Source organism: Desmodus rotundus, chromosome 9 (assembly GCF_022682495.2).
Source record: "Desmodus rotundus isolate HL8 chromosome 9, HLdesRot8A.1, whole genome shotgun sequence".
Classification (NCBI taxonomy): Eukaryota; Metazoa; Chordata; class Mammalia; order Chiroptera; family Phyllostomidae; genus Desmodus; species Desmodus rotundus.
Window position 1 is genome coordinate 36,500,399 of NC_071395.1, and position 10,085 is coordinate 36,510,483.

Genomic DNA, 10,085 nt, shown 5'->3' on the forward strand with positions numbered 1-10,085 from the left:
CCTCCTTGTAGTTTTCACCCTCCTATTTACGTGTTGAAGCTAACCAAGCCCGTGTCACCTCGCCAGCAATCCCTCCTCTGCAGGGAGGAATTCCGCTCGGTGGTGTTTGCCTTTACAGAACCTGTCTTTCTTTGTTCTCTAGTCACGATGTAGTTGCTACCTGAATCTGCGTTCCCCAGCTTGCTCCTTTTTTTTGCTCAAATAAGTGTCTTTTGTTCTGTTTACAGCCTGAACCTCTTCTTTGGTTAACAAAAGAACACAGACTTCTAGAGTATTGAGACATTCCATTTTAGAAAAAATTAATACAGCTACATTTCCTTATTTTCTTCTACATTTCTCAAATACAATTTCAGCCAAAATTAAAATCATTCTGTGCGTAATAGACCCAAACTGCTTGCTCAATATCCTTCCTTTAACTAGCTATTAGAACCCCCATTTTGATTGATCGAAGCGAACAGTGACGGAGATAAGCTAATCTTTGCCAGAGTGCTCTCTGCCTCCCTTGCAGGGTGGTGAGTCATGTGACCTAGATCGGGGCAATTTGATTGTGTGTTCTCTCCCTTACACTAAAGAAGATCCTCACGTAATAAAATGCTACAGCTGACCCTCTCACCTCCCTTCCTGTCTTGAATGTGGATGGGGCACAAATGCAATCCCACACAGTAAGTATATTAAACAAAAATTACATAGAGGCCCGGTCTTTTCTATCAGTAGGCTGAGAAAAGGAAAGAAAAGCCTTTTATCTATTTTTGGAATCCTTGTAACAATAACAAATGTCAAGATTTTAGCTGCTGTTAGGTTCTCCGTCACTTTTCAGCTGAACACAACTCAAGAATTCTGTTCGTTATATTTTCATGTTTCGTGACTGAGAAATTAGTTTAACGTTATATCAAACACATTATTATTGACATGTAAGAAAATCATTACTAATGATCTGTTATATTTTTAAAGATTTTATTTATTTATTTCTAGAGAGATGGGGCCAGAGAGAGAAAGAGAAGGAAAGAAACATTGATGTGCGAGAGATACATCGACTGGTTGCCTCTCACATATCCCCAACCAGGGACCCAGCGTACAACCCAGGCACGTACCCTGACTGAGAACCGAACCAGCAACCACCTGGTTCACAGGCCAGCACTCAATCCACTGAGCCACACCAGCCAGGGCTGATCTGTTATTTTCATATCCCACCAATGAATTAGCTGTCTTGCACTCCCATTTAAAATATTTTTTGCATTATGTAAGTAAACAGCAGCAGATCCCAATGGTTGCCTATCAAACAGCCATTCTTTCTCCTACCTAACCAGTACGAAGCTGTGCTTGGGCATTCAACTTCTTCTACATAGTCATGTGTTTGAGGGGAGGTCAACAGGTCTAAACCACTTGGGCTGGCCCCACTTCAAAGACGTCTTTTGATTGAACTGTCATAAAGCCATAACAACTAGGTGCCCACACTTATTCATCATTCTGTTTACTTGCTATGATGTGATGTTTGAAATAGCTAAGGCTTTGAGACATGAGGAACCCAACGTGTAGACAAAGCTGAGATCCCAAGAAGACAGAGCAAAATACCATGTGTGCTTGATTATATTTTTGAGCTCAGATGCTGAACTCTCTAATCCCGGAGTCACCCTATCTCTTGCAGGGAGGAGGGGTGTTTTTTTGTTTGGGGTTTTTTTTTTTTTTTTTGCTTCACTTTTTCTTTTGTAAAGTCTCTGATAATAGGACAATATTCACTAAGTAAGTAGCAGAATGAAGTGCATTTCCTCCTGCATCTTTATAATACAACAACTGTGCATTTTTTCCTGGCACAGAGAATCCTCATAAGCAGTTGCTCTGATCCTTTTGATGGGAGATAATAAATGGTTTTTATTTTTTTAAGACATACTCAGTTTGGTTTTTTATACTTGTCCAGAAGCATCCTAAAGATAATCACACTTAATAAATATTTTCTCTCTTCCAGTCCATCCCTCACTTCTGTAACATGCTATTTCAGCGGCAGAACATTTAGCAATGTAAGTAAATAAATCTGGTAGGAAGCAGTGGTGAATCGCTCACTTTTTTATTTGGTAAGACTGGAGGATTGTACTTTAAATATGATAAGGTTTTTTGAAATTATTTATCTATTCCATCGTCGTGGATGATCGGTCTTTTGACATCTCATCCCAGAGATATTAATCTTATTCCAAATCTCTGGGTATGCCTCACAGAAGTATTTTTAAAGCACTTTACTGCGTTCTGACTGGTATACAAAAGGTGGTACGTATTTAACATCGACAACCTGATGTGTTTGGGGATAAGTGCGCACCGGTAAAACCGCCACTGCAATCAAACCCTTAAACCTGGTCATCACCTCCAAAAGTTTTTTCCTGCCCTCTTTTTTTTTAATACTTTACTTTATTTTTTTCTTTTGTGCTGGACACACTTACCCTAAGGTCTACCCTCTGCGCAAAGTTTCCAGTATACAGTGCAGTACTGCTAACTGCAGGCCCGTGTTGTACAGGAGGCCTCCGGAACTTACTTGTCCTACAAAACTTTTGTTGATGCAACTTCTATTGTCGAGAATTCCCTCTGTATTTTAACTGACAAATCCCCTTATGTTTTAAAAGCCCAACCCAAATATCACCTTTTCATAAAGAATTATCTGCTTTATCCACATAACACCATATACTCACTTTTGTTCACTTTGCTGACCTCTCAGTCTCTTTATCCTGCCACTTTTCCAATTGCCCTGTTATTATTACTATAAATGTCCTTACTGTGGATTCTGGAGGGCGGGGCATTTATACACCTCAAATCTGCACACTCAGTTCATTGTTGATATTTTTTTTTAAATAGCAAGTGTAGTTGACTTACATTGGTATGTTAATTTCAGGTGTACATCACAACATAGTGATTCAACGTTTATACACCTTACGATGTGGTCAGAACGGTACGTCTGGTAAACACGGCCACTGTGCTTAGGTATTATGATATTATTGACTGGGAATTGTACACTTTAAACCTGTATAAATTTTTTAAGATTTCATATATTTATTTTTAGATAGAGGAGAAGGGAGGGAGAAAGCGGAAGAGAAACATCAGTGTGTGGTTGCCTCTTGTGCACCCCCTACTGGGGACCTGGCCCGAAACCCAGGCATGTCCCCGGACTGGGAATCAAACCAATGACCCTTTGGTTCGCACAATCCACTGAGCCACGCCAGCCAGGGCTAAACCTATATATTTTATTAATCAATAATATAACCCCAATAACTTCAACTTTTAAAAAAGGTATTACTGACTGAATGCTCTGTGCTGTACACTACACACCCTGGCTTACTCATTTTATAACTGGAAGTCTGTGCCTCTCACTCACCTTCATCTTCTTCACCCATCCCCCAGGACTCCCTCTGGTCTGACAACCATCGGTCTGTTCTCTGCATCTGTGGGGTAATTCTTCTGTTTTGTTTGTTCGTTTTAGTTTCTTTAGGTGCCACACATTAGGGAAGTCATACAGTATTTGCCTTCCTCTGACTTGTTTTACTTAACATAATGCCCTGTAGGCCCATCCATGTTGCTGACAATGGCAAGATTTACTCTTCTTTATTGCAGAGTAATGTTTCTATCTGTACTAAAGTAATAGTGTCCTACACCCGTTCACTTACTGAATCATTAGCTTGGGTTTTTGTGCACCTCCTATGTGTAAGGCACAGTGCTCGTTACCTTGGGCATAAAAGTACGAACAGGGGGCATGCTTTCAAGACAGCCACATTTTATTTGCATTGCAATTTTATGTGTCTTATCCTGTGGCCCAGGTGAGTATATGGTGGCAATAAATGGCCATAAAGCACTAAGTGTGCGTGCCTACACATGGGGCATTAGGGAATGTGTCCCTGTGAGAAGAGTGGCTTCAGCAGAACCTAAGGTGAGTGTAAAGAGGCCAGACCAAGGTCATGCCCCCAAAACAAATAAATTATATATATCGCACTCAAACTTATTTAAAACACAATAAGGAAATACTCATAACAGTCAAATCCATGTTTTACAGCTGTTCCCTTTTAACAGCTGGCATTTATAACTACCTTCTTTCCTTACCCATTTCATATCCATTCTCTTCGTCCACAGCAAGCACCTCAGCTGGTCATGGTTCTTTGCCTGGTTGGAGGACCTGAACTTTCATTCCTGAAAGGTTTGAGCCATTAGGTGTCCTACCTGGATTGGTTTCTTATCGCTTTTATTGACTTTAATCACAAAGCACGATGATAAAAAGATGTATCTTAAGGATATGCTGAATCTCAGACATAGACTTGCCTGCCTCCATTGTGGGCCAGCAGGCCAATTTCCTATTGGTAATCAGGGTCAATCACCCCAGCCAGCACCAAGATGTTATCTTTTGCCTCGTGACTCAGAGGCATAAGGTGACCAAAGTGCTGGGGGACAGGCTTAACTTGCAAATCAATAGAATTAAAGTGTCTCCTGGTTCTAGCCCAGCTCCCTAGGAAATGAGAACTCGGAGCCGGGAGAGCAGAGTCACATTGACACGCAACCAAAATTCTGCTGGTGAGTCACTGGGGGCAGCAGCGGTGATATGAGTGGTGCCCCTCCCATTTCCACCCTGGATTCCACCCACCGGTACAATACTGTCTTCCTACCCATGGCGTGGCATGTCCTCCCAGTTATTCACGGTACGTCTCCTTTCATTTCTTCCAGCATTACTGTGTAGTTTTCAGGGCACACGTCTTTTGCCTCACTGGTTAAGTTTATTCCTAAGAATTTTATTCTTTTTGATGCTACTGTAAACAGAATTATTTTCTTAATTTCTTTGTTGATTTGTTCATTGATAGTGTATAGAAATACCAGTAATTTGAGAAGCAAGATGGCGGCGTAGGTAGACACACTGCGCCTCCTCGCACAACCAGAACTGACAGAGAATCGAACAGCAAGGGGGACCAACACCAAGGAAATAGAAAATAAACATTCATCCAGACTGGTAGGAGGGGCGGAGACGGACACCGGGGTGGAGAGGACTCGCGTGGCTGTGGCGGGACTGAGACTGGCGGAGTGTGGGACAAATGGCGCAGGCAGTCTGAGCACTAGCAGACCCTGCGGCCCCACATTTGCACAGATAAACCCAGAGGGCCGGACTCAGAGTGGCGGAGAACGGGGCAGGCAGAGTAGCGGGTAGCACCCCGCGGCACCACATTCGCCCACATATAAACCAGACGAACGGCGGGGAGCAAAGCAGACTGCAGACCGAGCAACCCAGGGCTCTAGCTCGGGGAAATAAAGCCTCAAACCTCTGATTGAAAGCGCCCCTGGGGGTTGGGGTGGCAGCAGGAGAGACTCCCAGCCTCACAGGAGAGGTTGTTGGAGAGACCCACAGGGGCCTAGAGTGTGCACAGGCCCACTTACTCCGGAACCAGCACCAGAGTGGCCCAGTTTGATTGTGGGTAGAGGAGTGAAAAATTGAAAGCCGGAGGAGAGTGAGGCGGGCGCCATTGCTCTCACTCGGCCCCTCCCCCACGTACAGCGTCACAGCACAGCAACCAGCGTTACCCCGCCCCGGTGAACACCTAAGGCTCCGCCCCTTAAAGTAACAGACACGCCAAGACAAACAAACAACAAAAAAAATGGCCCAAATGACAAAACACTTCAAAGCTCCAGAAAAAATACAACTAAGCGAGGAAGAGATAGCCAACCTATCGGATGCACAGTTCAAAGCACTGTTTATCAATATGCTCACAGACTTGGTTGAATCTATTCGAAAAACAGATGAAAAAATGAAGCCTATGCTAAGAGAAACAAAGGAAAATGTACAGGGAACCAATAGTGATGAGAAAGAAACTGGGACTCAAATCAATGGTGTGGACCAGAAGGAAGAAACAAACATCCAACCAGAAAAGAATGAAGAAACAAGAACTTGGAAAAATGAGGAGAGGCTTAGGAACCTCCAGGACGCCTTGAAACATTCCAACATCCGAATTATAGGGGTGCCAGAAGGAGAAGAGGAAGAACAAAAAATTGAAAACTTATTTGAACAAATAATCAAGGAGAACTTCCCTCATCTGGCAAAGGAAATAGACTTCCGGGAAGTCCAGGAAACTCAGAGAGTCCCAAAGAAGCTGGACCCAAGGAGGAACATACCAAGGCACATCATAATTACATTACCCAAGATTAAACGCAAGGACCTACATCCAAGATTACTGTATCCAGCAAAGCTATCACTTAGAATGGAAGGGAAGACAAAGTGCTTCTCAGATAAGGTCAAGTTAAAGAAGTTCATCATCACCAAGCCCTTATTATATGAAATGTTAAAGGGAGTTACCTAAGAAAAAGAAGATCAAAAATAGGAACAGTAAAAATGACAGCAAACTCACAGTTATTAACGGCCACACATAAAACAAAAATGAGAGCAAACTAGGCAAACAACTAGAACATGAGGGTTGTCATTAAGGGAGTGGGAGGGGGAGAGGGGGGGGAAAGGTACAGAGAATAAGTAGCATAGATGATAGGTGGAAAATAGACAGGGGGAGGGTAAAAATAGTGTAGGAAATGTAGACGCCAAAGAACTTATAAGTATGAACTATGGACATGAACTATAGGGGGGGAATGTGGGAGGGAGGGGGGTGGGCAGGATGGAGTGGAGTGGGGGGGGAAATGGACAACTGTAATAGCATAATCAATAAATATATTTTAAAAAAAAATACCAGTAATTTTTCCATTTTATTCTTGTATCCTACAACTGTGCTGCATTCATTGATTAGCTGTTGTATGTTTACACATGTGTTTGTGTGTGCACGTGCTGTGTGTATAATCTTTAGAAGTTTCTGCATATAAGATCATGTCATCTGCAAACACAAATAACTTTACTTTCTCCTTTCCAATTTAGGTGACTTTTTATTTCTTTTTTATGTTCTTCTCTTTTTTTTCCTAATTGTTTTGGCTAGGACTTCCAATACTATGCTGACTAGAAGTGGCAAAAGCATCCTTCTCTCCTTCCCAATCTTAAGGGAAAAGTTTCAGACTTTTACCATGGAGCCTGAGGATAGCTGTGGGGTTTTCACATATGGCCCTTATTATGTTGAGGGAATTTGCTTTTATGCCGACTTTGTTAAGTGTTTTTATCACAAAAGGGTGTTGAATTTTTTTCAAATGCTTTTTCTCATCAGTAGAGATGAGCATGGGCTTCTGCCCACCATCATTCTGTTACTGTGGTGAGTTACAGCAGTCGCTGTCCGTATGCTGGACCATCCTTGGATTCCAATGGTCAGTCCCATTTGGTTATGGTGTGTGAGCCTTTTCATGGGCTACTGAATGCAGTTCGCTAGCTTTTTTGAGAATAAAAACATTAATGAATATTCATAAAGGATATCACTTATAGCTTTCTTTTCTTGTATTGTCTTTGTTAGACTTTGGTATTAGGATAATACCAGCTAATACTAGCTTCACAGAATAGAAAGTGTTTCCTCCTCTTCAGTTTTTGGAAGCACTTGAAGGATTAGTGTTCATCATTTGTTATATATTTGATGGAATTCAACAGTGAAGTCATGTGGTCCAGAGCTTTTCTTTGTTGGAAAGTGTTTGATTATCGATTCAATCCTCTTACTACTTACAGGAATATTCAGATTTTCTATTTATGGTTCCATAAAGCTGTGTTTCTAGGAATTTGTCCATTTCTGGTGTTTAAGCCACCCAGCATGGCCCTTTGTTATGGCAGCCCCAGCAAGCTAATAAGGTTTTAAGGACCTTCTAATGTTTACAAATTAAGAAATGTCTTCTCATTCCGTGAATTATATATTAGAAATGAGTATTGTATTTTTTTATTTTTTTCCTGTGGCAAAAAATCCCACACTGATTTCACTTATCAGGTACATGCCTGATTCCCTTCCTAGGACAAGATTCCCTTCCTTTTTAAGGCTGAATAATAAATAATAGCTAACTGTGTGTATGCGCGTACATATGCTTTTATACATGTACACACATTTCCTTATACAGCATTTTTCCCTTTCCTTTCGTCCATCAGCACATATTTAGGTTGTTCCCAACTCTTGCCTATTATGAATAATGTTGCAATGCGTTTTCCCAGATGTTTTCCTGGCACTTAGTAAGATTGATAAACCTTCTATATCCACTAATGTAATAATAATTTACCTTTCTAAATTTCTAAAATTTTAACATTTTCCTAATTATGATTTGTGTGGATATCAGCTAATAATTTAAAGTTATTGCATCAAATGTGTTGGCTTGAGTTGGCATTTGTGTGTTGTGTTCAGGAGGTTTTCATATTCGGAGATACACGGACTCTTGAATATTAGTACAGTTTTTAGTAAACCTTTAGAATAGGAAGTATCTTCCTAGACGTAAGGTAGACAACAGTAGAATAATAAAGTGATTGATATATTTAACTATGTCAGAAAACCATAGCTTTATTCATTTTTTACATACTCTTTGCTTATGTGTTAAAATGGTGCACATTATGTTGTTAATAAAAAGAAAATTCAATAAACAATTTAAAAATATCTTCTTCGACAGTAACCAGAGCGGGGGGAGAGGGATAATGGGGGAAAATAGGGGAAAGGCCATCAAGGAACATGTATAAAGGACACAGGGGCAAAGCCAAGGGGGGTAGGTTTGAGGGTGGGAGGCGGGAATGGGTGGCGCAGGGGGACATGGTGGGGTGAAAATGGAGACAACTGTACTTGAACAACAATAAAAAATAAATAAAAGTATAAAAAATTGAAGTATCTTCTTAGAAGTTCTATGTAATATGAACATTTTAGCAATAGGCCACCAGCAATTTCCACATCCATAAAATGCGGTAGGTAATAGCCTCTTCTTTATGAATTGCTGTGAAAAAACTTAGAAATAACGTATATAAAATGGTTATCATCATGTACGTTGGAAAGTAATGCCCATTCATTTTTTTCACCAAAATGATCATAGCTTTTTTATTTTTATTCTTGAATTGTGCCATTTTCAAGATATAGTCCATTGTTGCAAAGTGAATCATTTTTAGAAATTCCTCTTAAAGCTGATGATGCCCTTGAAACACAACTTCAGGTCTCTCTCTGTCTCTCTCCCTTCACATCTATCTCAAGTAATACCTCAAGCCTTATGATGAAAGCCTTATAGCTTCCCCACTGTTCATCCAGACTTCCAGACACAACTTCATCTTTCTGGTTGTAACCCTCTTTTCTGCATTAGCTATGTATACATCTTTTTCATTCTTCAGCTTTTAACTTTTTCTTATGCCTTCCTTCTCTGAAAAAATATTAGCATGTACTTCTCTAACACAATTTAAAACATAATTTACCTTGCCCAGTATAATTATTTAAAGAATTTGGGTAAATCAAAATTCAGTATCTGTTACTATATAAACATTTACCATTTTGTGACATGAATCTTCTCCAGAGAAGTACCTATATGTAGGATAATATGAACACATTTTCTTCCTGGTTTTTTCTTTTGACCTTTGAAACGGTAAACTTCCCTTGTTTCTTAGTTTTCTTCCTATCAATTCATCACTGGTTCACCCCTCCACACTAGAAATATAAATCTGTTTTTGGTGGATTCAGATGCACGAGACAATTTACCAGCTTCAATTTTTTTCCTTGGGGACACCCTCCTTAGGCTTTAATAGATACACCTGGAAGGACAGAGGAGAAAAGGATGTTTACACCTGGGTGGAGGGGAACTTACTCAGAGATGTAGTATGGCTCCAGCAGAAAGGGCGTCTGGAAAAGGTTGGACTCTCTGTGTCTAACCTTCTGTGACTGTTTAATTCCCTGTACCCTCAGGTTTAGCAGACTACCCACAGAGCCAGAATGCCACCCAGAGATAAATGCCAGGCCCCAGGAAGGGGGTCATGAACGTATAGAGCTTGGATAACTTCTTGATGTTATTTAACATAGAAATGCATTCATTGTTCTTTCCGGTGGTCTACAGTGACTCCCCACCATATGGTTTTACTATTAACCTCTATAAAAAGGAGACCTTGGGAGGGGGCTGGATTTATTCCCAGCAGCCACCACTGGAAACAAACAGTTGCTTTGTCCATGTAAGTTTCTCCTATTAAAGCTGCTATGAATTTGAATAATAAAGCTCTT